Below are 15,951 nucleotides of genomic sequence, written 5' to 3' on the forward strand. Positions count from 1 at the left end.
AGGTCAAGAGAATCAGTAGATCATTCAGACAGCGTTGCAGAGACAAGTGGTGAGCCTTCTATGTTTCGAAAGGTCTTATGTCCTGCAGTCCTTTTATCTTATATTTAGTTTTGGGGGTCCGCTGGAGGACTTATCCCAGTTTTTAGATAGACATTATTTCAGTCATATAGTAGAGATTTCGCTGATGGTATTAGAGATGTTAATTTAGATTGTGGGATACTATTCTCCATTTTCGTTTTCATATGATTCTTGACCATGTTTTCGTTATATTATGTTTCTTCTGCATTACTTTGATCATATAAATTATGTGCATGATTATCAGACAAATAGGGGTGTTTCGAGCCTCCATGGTTTAAAATGCTCGTCACAGCCAGGCCCTAGTTTGGGTCGTGAAAAACTTGTTATCAGAGCATGGTTCATGGTCCTAGGGTGTCTGCGAAATCGCACCAGGTAGAGTCTTATTTATGGGTGTGTAGCACGCCACACTTATAAGCAGGAGGCTGGTAGGCGTTTAGGAAATGTTTCCCTTCTTTATGATTTAATTCATGCTTCAGAGTCTGAACTGTCCCTAATCAATGATCACTTGTGTTTCAGAAACACAGTTATGCCTCCACATCGTATCGTCAATCAGAATGCTCAGGCAGATGAGGTCTGTCCCACCCATGGAATGCGGACCCATAACAGGGCTCACACTTCAGAATTTGTCCTAACTCTAGGAGCCCCTCTAGTCCCGACCAGTCCACCTCGGGCTCTGCGTACTATTGCCAACCGGCCCTCAACTACTGAGGGAGATATTTCAAATGCAGAATTCAGACGGTCTATTCATATACTGACACAATTGGTAGCTAACCAGTCTCAACAATCGGAACATGTTGGGTCTGCATCTGTTACATCTTAGGCTACTAGAGTCGGATATTTCATGAAGATGAACCCACCTAAGTTCACTGGCACAAAGGTGGAGAAAGATCCGTAGGAGTTCGTGGATTAGATGGAAAAGATTTTTAAGGTGATGCATGTGGATGAGGTTGAAGGGGTGGAGCTAGCAACCTATCAGCTCAAGGACATTGCGAATCAGTGGTATGCTGACTGGGAAGATGAAAAAGGTGAAAGTGTTGAGCCCATAGTTTATGGCGAATTTGTGGAAGCTTTCCTTGATTGATTCTTTCCTCTGGATTTGAGGGAGGCCAAAGCGGAAGAGTTTATAAATCTAAAACAAGGCAGTATGAGTGTCCAGGAGTACACTTTGAAGTTTAATAAACTAGCCCGCTATGTACCAGAGTTGACTAGTAATATGAGGGCCCGGATGAGGAAATTTGCATCTGGCCTTGCTGATGACCTAGTACTTGAGTGACAGGGGGCTATGTTTAATAAGGAGGTAGACTTTGCTCGACTGACCATTCATATGCATCAAGCGGAAGAGAAGAAGAAAAAGATTGTTGAATCTAAAGAGAAAGAGAGGATTTGATATAGACCATGATTTCGATGCATTGCTAATCCCAAAGCCATAAAATCCATGCCAATAATGCATGTTAATTATTGTGTAGAATGTGAATCCACTCAAGCTTGAATTTAGACCATAGAGGTCCTTCAACTCAAGAACGAGTGAAAACTATTCTGATCGGCTAAGTTTTAGTGGACGTTGTAAAGTGTGTCAGCTTCTATCGACCATAACTCTTTGTATATGTCAAATTAGGAATCCTACAATATGCCAAATGATAGGTATTCTAGTTAGCTTTCCAACGATACCAATTTGGCTAAAATCCGACACCCGAGTAAGAAGTTATGGCCCTTCAAAGTGATAAGTGTCGCCTAACCAATCGCCCATGGCCACTGGAAAGCATAGGCAATAGCCGAGGCGATGCCTATGTAAACATAGGTGATATCCTAGGCGGTGCCTATGTAAACATAGGCAATAGCCTAGGCGGCGCCTATATGAACACAGACAACGGGATGGGCGGTGCCTATGTAAGGAATTTTGGTGATTTAAATACTTCGTGTTGAGGAAAAAGTGGTCCTTTTCCACCCTTACTTAGCCCTAAAACACGAGATTTAGTTCCAAGGACCCCAAAATACATATTGTTTCATCAGAAGTGCTCAAGATTATCCTTAGGGTTTCAAAATAAAAACCCAAATAGTTCAAGATTTGACCGTAGGTTTTCAAAGATAATTACATATTTGGAATTACCAATCCGCAAGCTTCAAGAAACATCTATTATCCTTGGAAATAGAGGTACATGGGGTTATCCAAAAATCTCATGGGTGTGGTTTTATAAACATGCATGCTTTTAAATGGGGGTTTTCAATCAAATGCTAATATCTTGCTTTCAACATGATTTCTAAGTCATTTTCTTTATGTCATGGGAATATTTTGCCTATATACTTCAATAGTTGAAACCATACATATGTGATTTGAGATTTTCCATCGAAGTTTGATAAATATGAATGATAAATTATTTTCAAATTCCCATGATAATGTTTCGATACTCCATATTATATTGTGATCAAGAAAAGAGAGCATGAATTTGAAATAAATATTGTTCACCACTTGTAAATATGAAGCACCTTGGTTTTTACATGATTATGCATATGTGGATGTGATATTGATGACATGTAAGTTGGGTATGATGATACCCTACAGAATACAACATGTGATTGAATAAAATGAAATTTGAATGCATTGATTTTACATAAGAAAGGTGGATGGCCGAAGAAGGCATTTGAGACACAAGGGCTCATCGGTGGAAAAACATGTTTTCCGACATGGAATATTGGTACCAGGATAATTGATCTTGTGTACTTGACTTCATGTCATTCCCAAATTGGGACTATAGGTAGGAGCCCAGGCCAAGTGTTCTCAGGAACTACCCTTGGGTCGAGACACTATGCTGTGTGATCTTTTGTGTCTCTCTATATCTTATAGTCTAATATCGGAGGCAATCAAGGTTTGACAGTTGGTATAAACTATGTAGGGTATTCCACCTAGCTCAGTTGCATTTCATTATTGTTAAGGAAAAACTATTGCATTACACCCGTGTTCTTTCAAATGATTTGATACGAAATTGCTTTCTAGTGGCTCTCAACTATATTTTGTAAAAATATTATGTTTTGCTTTGATATCTCTGCGTGCCAGTAATTTTTTGCTAACCCCCCTCCCCTCTCCAACCTATCAGGTTCAGAGGCCTAGTCTAGGGGTCAAGAGAATTAGTAGATCATTCAGACAGAGTTGCAGAGACAAGTGGTGAGCCTTCTTTATTTCGGAAGGTCTTATGTCCTGTAGTCCTTTTATCTTATATTCAGTTTTGGGGGTCTGCTCGGGGCCCTGTCCCAGTTTTCAGATAGACATTATTTCAGTCATGTAGTAGAGATTTTGCAGACGGTTTTAGAGATGTTAATTTAGATTGTCGGACACAATTCCCCATTTTCGTTTTCATATGATTCTTGACCATGTTTCTGTTACATTGTGTTTCTTCCGCATTACTTTGATCATATGAATTATGTGCATGATTATCAGACAGATAGGGGTGTTTTGGGCCTCCATGGTTTGAAATGCTCATCACGGCCAAGCCCTGGTTTGGGTCGTGACATTATAATTAGCAGGGATGTTGTGTTTCATGAAACTTCCATGCTTTGAGCTTCCTCCGAATCTAGTGCTTCGCCCCCAGATGAACCAGTAAAAGTCAATCACCCATGTTGAATTGCAAATTGGAGCAGAGTATACATCAGTGCCTACTTCTCAGTCTAGCTCGAAGATATAGAGTGATACTATTTCTTCTTCACCACCAGTGGTGCCATAATATTCTATTGCTACAGACAGGCCTAGAAGAGATATTAGACCTCCTTAGAAGTATTTTGAAGCTGATTTGGTTTGTTATGCATTGAGTGTAGCAGAAGGTGTTGATTCCGGTGAAGATCTTTCTTTTTAATCAGAGGCAGTTAGTTGTGATAATTCCAGCCGTTGGATGATTGCTATGTAGGAGGAGATGGAATCACTTCATAAAAATGGTACATAGGATCTGGTGAGATTTCCTAAAGATAAAAAAGTTATTCATTGCAAGTGGGTATTCAAAAAGAAAGAAGGACCATCGAGAATTGAAGATGCTAGGTACAAAGCAAGACTAGATGCTAAACGTTACAGTCAGGTTCCAGGTATCGACTTCACAGATGTGTTTTCTCTAGTTGTAAAGCATAGTTCTATTCGAGCAATGCTTGGTATTGTGGCCATGCATAATCTTGAGCTTGAGCAGTTGGATGTCAAAATTGCATTCTTACATGGAGAACTTGAGGAGGACATTTATATTCAACAACCAGAGGTCTTTGTAGTCTTAGGAAAGAAGGACTATGTATGCTTGCTGAAAAATTCTCTTTATGGCTTAAAGTAGTCTCCTAGGCAGTGGTATAAGAGGTTTGACTCTTTTTGACCTCTCATATATTTTAGAGGAGCAGCTATGATAGTTGTGTATACTTTAAAGAAGTAAGTGATAGTTCATTCGTGTAGCTTCTCTTGTATGTTGATGATATGTTGATTGCAGCAAAGGATATAAGAGAGATAATAAAAGTTAAAACCTATCTCATTAAGGAGTTTGATATGAAATATCTAAGTGCAGCAAAGAAGATTCTTGGCATGGAGATTCTGAGGGATGGAAAGAATTGTAAGTTATACTGGATTCAGAAAGGATAAATTGAAAAAGTGTTTCACAGGTTCAAAATGCAAAATTCCAAACCTGTAAGTACTCCATTGGCAGCTCACTTCAAACTCTCAGCCACTTTATCTCTGAAAATAGATGATGAGTGTGACAATACGTCTCGAGTTCCATACTCTAGTATTGTTGGGTCTCTTTTGTATGCGATGGTGTGTTCACAACCAGATTTATCTTATGTCGTCAGTGCAGTTAGCAGATATATGACAAATCCTAGTAAAGAACATTGGAAAGTAGTTTAGTGGATTTTTAGATACTTGCATAGATCTGATGATGTTTTTTTGTATTTTGGGTGAAATAGAAATGGAGTAATTGGGTATGTTGATTTTGATTTTACAGAATATCATGATAAAAGGATATCACTTAAAGTCTATGTTTTCACCATTGGTTGTTGTGCTATTAGTTGGAAAGCTACCTTACAAACTATGGTTTCTTTGTCAACTACTGAGGCAATGTATATGGCTATTATAGAGGCTTTCAAGGAAGCTATTTGGTTGAAAGGTCTATTTGGTGAACTTAGCAAAGACTTACAGATTACTACAGTCTTTTGTGATAGGGTGCTATCTTCCTTCTGAAAGATTAGATGTTTCATGAGAGGACAAAGCATATTGATGTTCAGTATTATTTTGTGCGTGAAATTATTGCTCGTGGTGATATTGTGGTGAGAAAGATTAGTCCTCATGATAATCCTGTTGATATGATGACGAAGACACTACCCAATGCCAAGTTTGAGCATTGCTTGGACTTGGTTAGTGTTAGCTGTTAAGATATGCCCTAAGTGGCTTTTCTGGAAGTGGTGGAGAGTTGGTCTTGAAATTAATTTGAGTTCTGAATGAGAATTCATGTCAAGGTGGAGATTGTAAGAGTTGTGACTCGAATTTTGTTGATCCGGCCCAGAAAGTTTCGTGGTGCGATCCATGTTTGTGATTTTCAATAGGGTCTGTGGTGGTAGCGTAGGGATCGGGCCGATAGGACCATAGACCTTTATGTTTTTTGGGCCTAGGACCTTTTGTATGCATATATTATATAAGTGCATTTAGTGGGTTGTTTTGGATAGGGTTGTTTTGGGTATCCATAAAATACTCATTCTCCACATTGCACTCCTCTCCTTTCATTATAGTGAAACATTTTCTGCCTCTGGCCGTGGTTTTTTCCGCAAGGATTTTCACGTAAATCTGTGTGTGCTTATTTTCTTTTAGCTTGTGGTTTGCTTTATTTCTGCCTGATTCCTACCACTATCCATTCGAAATAGTGTGTCTTTTCCAAACAACCATAACCATCCAAACAATCAGACCTTTTCTCGAAACAGTGCGTTCTTTCCTCGAAGGGGTGCATCCCTTTCGAGGCAGCATTTCGCATTTCTACAGTTGTTTCTGCACCTCATGCATGCACGTTAATGAGGGAACAAAAAACTGGTGCATTTTTCCTTTGGATTCTTAGATCACTTCATTTTCCAAAAAACCTGGAAATGATTCATATATACTGTAGAACAATTCATATAAATAGAGAAAAAGTTTATGGGTTATTTATTTCGGCTAGAAATGCTAAATATCGTTATTTGATGTCAAATTGGATCATAAATTGTTACATTTTGTCAATTTACCATTATTTTATGTAAAAATTATTTTGTATGTACTTTTTAAATTATTTATTGTAAACTGTAGCTATATTTTTTTTTATATTTTTTGAATTAGGTTTTTAATCGTAAGCTATAGCTGTGTGTGTATATATATATATATATATATATATCAATTAAAATATATCTTAAATATTTGAATTTATCTTTCTCCCTCATCTATTTTCTTAAATAAAGGATTGATAATAAATTCTTAATTTTATCCGTACTGTTTTATACTTTTTTTTACTATGTAATCCCCTCAAATCCTCCACTTAACAAATTAAAAAGAAAAAAAAATAAAATACGGTAAAAGGATTGTAAGAAATCCTAAATTTCTCCTTCTGTCATTTCCTTAAATAATTTTTTTATATTAGTTAATCCTTTCAAAAAATTTAATAATGTTGTCTTTTCATAAATTTCTCTCATATGCGTTTCTTAGTTCTTTCATACTTTATTTTATTTGATATTAATAATTACTTTAAATTGCTTTCTTTGCATACACTTCGATCAGATTGTTGAAATCCACATTTTATTCTTTATTTTTTCATACACTAATATTTATTTTTTCCTTATTTTTTTGCAATATAAATTTTATCCGTGAATCAAATTTTATACGTTAGTCAACGTGAATTTCATAGTTTCATTCTTGATTTTTTAAATTCTTTTTGTAGGAAATAACAAATTCAATGAATAATTTTTCATACACAGTTGATACAAAATTGTTATCTGAAGTTTTATGAAAATCATATTTTATACCTTTCTATGTGTATTTATTAATGAATAATACAACTTGCCAAGCAACTAACAGCGTCGAAAGATACATCAATTTTTATACAAAATTCATAACCCAGAAAATAAAATAAGCCTAAATTAGTGAAATTTAGCATATTTTAGACACCATCCATGCAAAAAACATGTTTATTTATATCCATGATTTTTTAATGTAATAGCAAATTCAGTGAACAATCTGGTATTCATGATTTACATCAGTTTGTATATAAATTTCTTACATACAAATATGAATGTATAAACGAAAAAAAAAAAATAAAGATGCATAAATTTATATATAGATTTCAAACCCATGACAAATAACAACAAGCGTAAGCTAATTAAATGTACCATATTTTATACACGTTTCATATACTAAAATATGTACAAGTAAGCCTTGAGCAGAATATTGATTCATACTAATTTTATACAGATTTCATACACACAAATTCTGAGAAATTTTTAAAGTAATATGTATATGAACTATACATAAATTATACTTAAAATTTGAGAAAAGATATCTTCCCCCACCCCCCCACCCCCAACTTGTCGCCACAACTCACTTCAGCATTTAAACTAAACTTCCGTTTATTTACCCCCTTAATATCTTTAAAGAAAATTATTTTCACCCCTCAAAACAGAATAGCACTCTCACGACAGAAAGTGCGTTACACATGCGCCACGTCATTGCCAAATTAGTGCCATGTCATTTGCCACGTAAGAATTTTTTTATTTTTTTTAATAATCCCACACACTAACTTTTATATATATATATATATATATTATATATATATATAATTAAAAGAGTATATATTTTATAAAAAAATATATTTTATATAAATAAAATAGACCCCACCCCCTTCCTTCTTCTTCTTCACAACCCCCACCCCCTTTGTTCTTTCACAGCCCCCACCCCACCCCACCCTAATTCCTTCTACTTCTTCATTAGACAGCAGCCCCCGTCCCTTCCCCTTCCTCCTCCTTCTTCTTCTTCTTCACATAAAAGCACCACTTTTTATATTTCTTTCACCATTACCACAAGCTTTTTCAATTAATTTTTTTCTTCATCAAATGCAAAATTAACTTGAATTAGCTTGAGCAAATCCATCAATGAACTAAATACAAGTACATGATCACAAAAACACATCAATACACAAAATCTCAAATCCAAATTCTTTCACATTAACCAAAATCCAAAATCCAAAACTCCTAAATTTTCAATTTCTTACTCAAAAATGTCTACAGAAATGGCATAAATAGTCCGAAATTCAAAAATGGCATAGATGATATTCACATGACATGAAATTCTTGGCCAAGAATCAAACTTGTTCATAAATCTTGAACCCTTTTTGATTGTCAAAAAATAAAATTTTGGATTAATTAGGACTTGATAGGAAGGAAATTACGAAGAAATGGGGTGGGGGTATGAAGAAGATGGAGAAATAGAGTGTTGGGGATGGGGTGGGGGGGGGGGGGGTGGGGGGGTCAGGAAGGGAAGTGATGAAGAAGATGAAAAAGTCTTCTATGAAGACATTTTTCTTCTTTTAATGTTATATATAAATATATATATATATATATATATATACATATATATATATATATATAAATATATGTATAATAATAATAAAAATAGCAATAAAGTGGTCTTTTTTTAAAAAAAAAATCCACTCGCTCTTTTTTTTTTTGCCACGTCCGCTATAGGGGGAATTTAATTCATTTGAAAGTTGATAGGGGGGTAAATAAACGGAAGTTAAGTTTAGTGATAAAGTGATTTGTGACGACAAGTTCAGGGGGAAAAAGATGTCTTTTCTCTTAAAATTTTAAAAACTGAATATTTAAATATTGAATATTGAAAATCATTAAAAATATTGAAACGTTTTATTTTGAATAGTTAATATTTTCATTCGAAATAAGAAAAAAAAATCATTTAAGAGAGAAATTAGGAATGGTTGATAACAAGCGACTCTCTCTCTCTTCTCTCTCCAGCCGACTCTAATGCAAACTTAAGAAAGTCATGCTCGCGTCTTTCTATCATTGTAGGAGAGCCAAACCCTACTTCTAATCCACAAACATCATATTCTGGATTACTAAATCCAAGAGAAGTTGTCCAAAATTAAATAAGACGAGAACTCAACTAAAACTAATTGAATATATTCATGGTGAGCATACACTCAAGTTAATGCAGGAAAGAGAAGTGTTTGCTAACAATGAAGGGTTGCATCGACCAATTGTGATTAAACTCTCTTCAGGTGCACCAGATTTGAAGGACCTAAGAACATTGCAATTGAAACATCTTGGAATCAAGGGTCATTATCTAATCGGTTCATTGGCACCATGACAACTCTTGCTAAGGTGTGATCAATATGATGATTATGTGACTATGTTTGCAAGATCAATGAAATAGTTTTCTTACAATGGAAAGGAGCACCAATATAGTATATTCCCATGGTTTATAGGTTTTAACCACATATAAGAAACAACTAAGGTGGCAGTGTGGATTTCTTTGCCGAACTTGGCTCCAGATCTATTCGCCAAGAGGTCATTATTGTCTATAGCAGTAGTAATCAGAAGACCAATAGCTATAGACAAAGAAACACAAGTTAAGTCCATACCGAGCACCGCCAAGGTTAAGTTGATCCTATATCTACTGGAAAAACTTTCTAAGTGAATAAGACTTCAATATTTGAGCGAGCAATAAAACTGCTAAGCTTTTAGAGAATTTTTAGGAAATTGTTTATGATAGTCTAACTTTGTATTGTAATTTTTGCAAACACTAAGGACATAATGAAGGGACATATCATTTGATATTGAAAAAGAAACTAGATACTATCCAAAGTGTAGGTGGAGAAGGTTGTGAAGAAAAAGATACTAGAGAAAAATTTCAAGGAAATTTGAGAGAATTTCTGAATGAGAAGAGAGGGTAGGAAGATGGTGATCGAAGACCTCATGGAAAGAAACGACAACTAGGCTTGTTGGCAAGTTCCCATCCAGATGTTGAGGTCCATAACAATGTTGCTAAATTTGTTGCATCAAATGTTGATTCTCAGCAGTAACAAACCATTGAAAACAATAACAATAGGTGATGTGGATGCACGTGAGTTGATGGTCCAGTCCTAAGAGAATTCTATGATCTTACTGTCATTTTATGGTATTTTCGAGTACAAGAATCTTTATTTAGGCACAACAACTTCAACACTAGTTCAAGTTTAAAACAAGAACACTATGAAGTACAAAAGCACCCTCAACACAGGATCAAAGTGATCTTTCTAAGAAGTGTATTTTATTTTTTCAGAAATTAAGATAAAACAAAAATATAAAGCTAAGTCCCCTGATTCACAGAGTGTCCTTAAGGAATAATTCTCCTCACTGTACCCGAGGTTTTGGAATCTTTCTCTCATGATAAAATGGCTTTCAATCCAACTATAGTGGTACCTCAAATAATTCGATTCGTCGAACTCACTCAACGATTTGATTGATCACAAAGAATGTTTTGAAGATAAGAAGAGATTTATTTCAAAAAAAATTTCATTCATTTCTAAACCTGTGGATGAAAACAGGTTTATATAGCCATCAGATGCCTCTTCTAAAAGGTGGCAATGGTTCACTTAAAAGGTGTATCCTTTGGAAGAGTCATATCTGTTCATTCGAAATATTGTGTCTTTTTCTGAACGGACTCAACTATTTGAACAGTCACACCTTTTCCAAAACAATATGTCTTTTGCTCAAAGGTTGTGTCCCTCCATTTTCCATTCACAGCAATTAAACCCAACAATCCCCCATATGAATGGGCAATGGTCATTCCTTGTAAAACTTTATGGATAAGTATGTGATCATCAAGAAAATACTGATTGCATTTGGATAAGTGGGTTTTCCTTTGAACTCTCCATAGTGAACATGCATCAGATGCACTCGGTCAATCGGTATATTTGATATCTTTGAACTGTCGAGCTTTAATGTACACCTAGACAACACATGTCACATAACCATCCTTTTACCATTTATGGTTCTCACGATTTTGTTCCTTTCAGCCATGAACACGTCTTGGTTTCAAGAGAGCTTAGAGAATAGGCCTTTACTAACCTTCTCCATGAAGCGGCTTCCACTTCGCCCTCACATAGGTGATTTATAAATGTTCAATCCTATATATTAAACCATTAGGTCAAATTTGCCAAATTTAGATAATCATTAAATGACTTTTCACTTTAAGTCTTATCCTTGTTTACTAAACATTGTCTATATCATGAGAATGAGTTGGGTAATTGACAATATTGAACCTGTCAGACACAACTTTGTTTGATCTCCTTGATTCTAGCTCTTGGGTTCTCCAGTCTGCTATGTAGAGTTACCGCCATTCTGACTTGTCCTAGGCCTTAAACCCATTCCCTTGGATATCCTTTCTACTTCTTCTATAGATAGGCCTTTTGTAAGTGGATTTGATATATTATCCTTTGACTTAACATAGTCAATAGTGATAATTCAACTAGAGAGAATTTCTCTAACCGTATTATGTCTTCATCTTATGTGACGATATTTACCGTTATACTGGTGCCACTGGTTTGGGCCAATAAGGAATATCTTCTAAGAAATTTCGGAGCCATTCTGATTCTTCACCGGCTTTATCTAATGCGATAAATTTAGATTCCATTGTAGAGCAAGAAATACATGTCTTTTTGGATGATTTCCAAGAGACTACACCTCCATCGATAGTAAATATATATCCACTCATGGATTTTACTTCGTTTGCTCCGGTGATCCAATTTGCATCACTATATCCTTCAAGTACCGTGGGATATTTATTATAATGCAAGGAATAGTATTGAGTGTATTTTAGATTCCCCAAAACTCTTTTCAATGAGTTTTGTTGGGATTACTTGTGTACCGAATCAACTTACTAATAGCTCATGTTATGTCTGGTATTGTTCAATTTATTACATACATTAAACATCCCAATACTCTTGCGTACTCCAATTGTAAGTCACTTTCACCTTCATTCTTTCAAAGTGTAAAGCTCACATCCAATGGAGTCTTAGAAATACCAAATTCCATATACCTGAATTTGTCAAGTACATTTTTCAATATAATGAGACTGTGACAATGCCAACCATTATGGATGTCTATGAATTCTTATACCTAAGATCACATCCGCAACTCCAAGGTCTTTCATATCAAACTTGCTCTTCAGTATTTGTTTCATTGCATTTATGTTAGAAATGTCTCTACTGATGATCAACATATCATCCACATATAAACAAACAATGACTTGGTGATTCAGAGTGTCTTTAATATAAACATATTTATCACATTCATTTATCTTGAACCCGTTTGCCAACATGGTTTGGTAAAACTTTGTATGTCATTGTTTAGGTGCTTTCTTTAGTCCATACAACGACTTAATAAGCTTACACACCTTATTTTTCTTTTCTGGAACCAAAAAACCCTCAGGTTGTTCCATGTATATTTCTTCCTCAAATTCTCCATTTAGAAATACGGTTTTCACATCCATTTCATGGATTTCAAGATAATATACCGCCGCCAAGAGAATTAACATTTGCATCGATGTTATCCTTGTTACTAGCGAGTATGTATCAAAGTAATCAAGGCTTTCTTTTTGTTTGAAGCCTTTTACTACAAGTCTTGCCTTGTATTTGTCAATAGTACCATCTGCTTTCATTTTCTTTTTAAAGATCCATTTAGAACCTAAAGGTTTATTTCTGGAGGAAGGTCGACCAATTCCCACGTATGGTTGCTTAAGATTGAATCAATCTCACTGTTAACTGCCTCTTTCCAAAAGGATGAGTCCGACGATGACATCACTTCTTTAAATGTTTGAGGGTCATTTTCTAAGAGAAATGTTACAAAATCCGATCCAAATGAAGTAGACATTCTTGGACGTGTACTACGTCTTATATTCTCTTCATTATGTATATTCTCACTTGGTTCATCTCGAGGTCATTTAGATCCTCCACTAGACTATTCATGTCTAATTTTATATGGGTAAATGTTTTTAAAAAGTTCAGCATTATTTGATTCAATTACCGTATTTTCATTTATATCCAGATGTTCGAATTTATGAACCAAAAACCAACATGCTTTACTACTTTTATCATATCCTAAGAACACATAGTCCATCGTCTTAGGTTCTATCTTAACCCTTTTAGGCATTGAAACTGGATCTATGCTAGACACCCCCACACTTTGAAATATTTCAAGTTCAGTTTCTTTCCTTTCCATTTTTTATAAGGAATTGATTGTATATTACTGTGGGGAACTCTATTGAGAATACGATTGGTTGTAAGGATAGCCCCCCCCCCCCCAAGTTTTATGATAAACTAGAATTTATCTTCAAAGTTTGGTTTTTCCTTTCCACAATCCCGTTAGATTTAGGTGAATACGGGGTCATAGTTTGATGGGCGATTCCATTCTCTACACATATTTACACAAAGGGAGATTCATATTCTCCGCCCCTATCACTTGTTATCATTTTGATCTTTTTCTCTAACTGATTTTCAACTTCAGTTTTGTATTGCCAAAATTCATCTACTGCTTCATCCTTACTATTTAGCAAGTAGACATAACAATATCTAGTGCAATCGTCTATAAAAGTTATGAAATACTTTTTCCACCACGTGATGATGTTGACTTCATATCACAAATGTCAGTGTATGTTAAGTCTTAGGGATTGAAATTCCTTTCAAAGGACTTATAAGGATGCTTTGCACACTTTGATTCCACACATGTTTGAAAATTTGATTTATTGCACTCAAAGTTTGGAAAAACCTCTAAGTAAATCAGTTTTCATAACGTTTTGTAATTAACATGGCCTAAACGTTCATGCCACAAATTAGAAGACTCAAGAAAGTAAGATTAATTTGAACTTTTATTTATTTCAACATTCATTACATTCATCTTATAAAGGCCTTCGGTGAGATAGGCTTTTCCAACATACACTTCTCCTTTCCTAATTACAATTTTTCCAGAAACGGTTACACATTTGAATCCATTCTTTTCTAGAAGTGAAACAGAAATTAAGTTCCTACGTAACTCCGGAACATACAAGACATTGTTAAGTGTCAAGACCTTTGTTGAAGTCATTTTCAAGCCCACTTTTCCTGTTCCTTCTACCTTAACCGTAGTGGAGTTAGCCATCTAGATCATTTCTTCTACTTGAGCTGTAGTGAATAAAGAAAACAACTCTTTATTGGCACAAACATGGAGGGTGGCACCAGAATCTATCCACCATTCGCGAGGATTCCCCACCAAGTTGCATTCTGAGAACATAGCACATAGATCATCACTTTCTTTGTTGGATCAACCATATCAGCTTGGTCCTTTTTCTTGTCTTTATTTGGAGAACGACAATCCATGGACTTGTGGACAATCTTGCCACAACTGAAGTATTTTCTCTTGAATTTCTTCTTGGATTAATTGCTTTCTTGTTCAACTTTCTTCATTTTCTTAAAATTGTTTTGATTGTCTTCTACAATATGTGCTCCATTAATTGTAGAATTCCCTTTTGACCTTCTCTCGACAGCCTTATTATCCTCTTCAATATGCAGTTGGACAATAAGATCTTCGATAGTCATCTCCTTGCGTTTGTGCTTCAAGTAGTTTTTGAAGTCTTTCCACATAGGTGGTAGCTTCTCAATGATCGCTGCTACTTGAAATACATCATTTACAATCAAACCTACAAAATAGTTTATGTGAGTACCAAGAACATTTTTAATTTATTCAACTAAGGTATTTTTCAAAGATATACCTTCTTCTAGGAGATCCTAGATGATTACCTACAATTCCTGCACTTGAGAGATAATCGATTTGCTATCTATCATTTTAAAGTGTAGGAACCTTACAACAAAGAATTTCTTAATTCCCGCATCCTTTGTCTTTTATTTTCGTTCTAGTGCCTCCCACAATTCATTCGATGTCTTAGTTCCACCATAAGCATTATAGAGGTCGTCTTGGAGACCACTCAAGATATAATTCGTGCAAAGAAAGTCTGAGTATTTCCAAGCCTCTATAATAATGAAATACTCTTTGTCCGAGGTTCCCTTGGGCACCTCAGGAACCTTTGAAGGCATAGAGTGGTGAGGTAAAAGAACATCTTTTGCTGCCATCGCTTAAAGTCAATGCCCGCAAATTTTCTGGACTTCTCCGAAGGTGCCAATGGTTGCGGAGCATTTGCTCAACTTGTTGAGGCAATACTAGTTGCCCACATAATTGTAGCCGCATCTTGCATTTGACTTTCGTTAGTCATTTTTCCTATCACCACAAGACGATAAAATTTAGTATTTTCAGAATACTACTTATAAAGTTAAGTAACTTTAAACTCTTCTTTTTCTTTCTAGTTAACGATGAAGTTTTTATGACTTTCAATCGTCCACCGAGAGATCTTTAACTTGTGATGAAGATTTTATGTCTTCGAATCACTAGTTAAGTTCAAACGGAGTAGAAATATTAAAGCTTTAATCTCCAAAAACAAGCAATACAGATTCTGCAAAAGATTATTCCTTAAGATTAATATTTTATGGTGTTTTCGGGTACAAGAATTTATATTTAGGCACAACAACTTCAACGCTAGTTCAAGTTTAAAACAAGAACACTATGTACAAAAACACTCTCAACACAAGATCAAAGTGATCTTTCTAAGAAGTCCATTTTATTTTTTCAGAAATTAAGAAGAAATAAAAATATAAAGCCATGTCCCCCGACTTCACAGAGTGTGCTTAAGGAATGATTCCTCTCGCTATACCTGAGGTTTTGGAATCTTCCTCCCAGGATAAAATGACTTTCATTCCAACTATAGTGGTACCTCAAATAATTGGATTCGTCGAACTCACTCAACGATTTGATTGATCAGAAAGAATGTTT

The sequence above is a fragment of the Capsicum annuum genome, chromosome 6, assembly GCF_002878395.1.
Source record: "Capsicum annuum cultivar UCD-10X-F1 chromosome 6, UCD10Xv1.1, whole genome shotgun sequence".
Taxonomy (NCBI): domain Eukaryota; kingdom Viridiplantae; phylum Streptophyta; class Magnoliopsida; order Solanales; family Solanaceae; genus Capsicum; species Capsicum annuum.